This window comes from Poecilia latipinna, unplaced genomic scaffold (genome assembly GCF_001443285.1).
Source record: "Poecilia latipinna isolate Pla-1442-1.1 unplaced genomic scaffold, P_latipinna-1.0 Scaffold11193, whole genome shotgun sequence".
NCBI lineage: Eukaryota > Metazoa > Chordata > Actinopteri > Cyprinodontiformes > Poeciliidae > Poecilia > Poecilia latipinna.
The window spans coordinates 1-643 of NW_015123809.1; the positions used below are offsets into that span (position 1 = coordinate 1).

Consider the following 643-nt stretch of genomic DNA (forward strand, 5'->3'; position numbering starts at 1 on the left):
TCTATCAGCATCAGGACTGGCTCTCCTCAGGGCTGTGTGCTGAGCCCTCTGCTCTTCACGTTACACACACACAACATACAGTTTGACACAAACAGGATATTCATACAACAAAATACAGTTTATCATTATTGTTTTTGATACAGAATATGGCAGAAAAAAACAACAAAGCTCTGAAGGAAAATGTGTCATGGTTGCACATCTCTAACAATCCAAATGTGAAGATCCAAATGATCAATTTTAACAAATACAACAATTTTCAGCTATATAGACATGAAACGCCTCCAGTCTGTCATTCTAGTTTTGACCAAATCAATTCTATAGTGAACTTCAATATAGGACATGTATGGAAAATACTTCTACAGCTTTTCACCTGTGACGCCTCATGTGGTCAGTTAAACTAAATTTGTGACGAAAACTTTTTCCACAGGTCACACATGAAAACGGCTTTTCACCAGTGTGAATCATCATGTGCCGAGTTAAACTAAGTTTTCGACTAAAACTTTGTCCACAGTTCATACATGAAAACGGCTTTTCACCAGTGTGAATCATCATGTGCTGAGTTAAACTAAGTTTGTCACGAAAACTTTTTTCACAGGTCACACATGAAAACGGCTTTTCAGCAGTGTGAATCATCATGTGCTGA

At 37.6% G+C, this 643-nt stretch overlaps 1 long non-coding RNA gene across 1 annotated transcript; it reads right to left on the reverse strand.

Moving 5' to 3' along the window:
• Positions 1 to 66: 66 nt before the first annotated feature.
• LOC106944478 (uncharacterized) lies at positions 67 to 637 on the reverse strand. The gene is made up of 2 exons (XR_001424330.1): positions 453 to 637; positions 67 to 370 (listed from the first exon to the last, which is right to left on the reverse strand). It is a non-coding gene; the product is annotated as an uncharacterized LOC106944478 (long non-coding RNA).
• Positions 638 to 643: the final 6 nt, after the last annotated feature.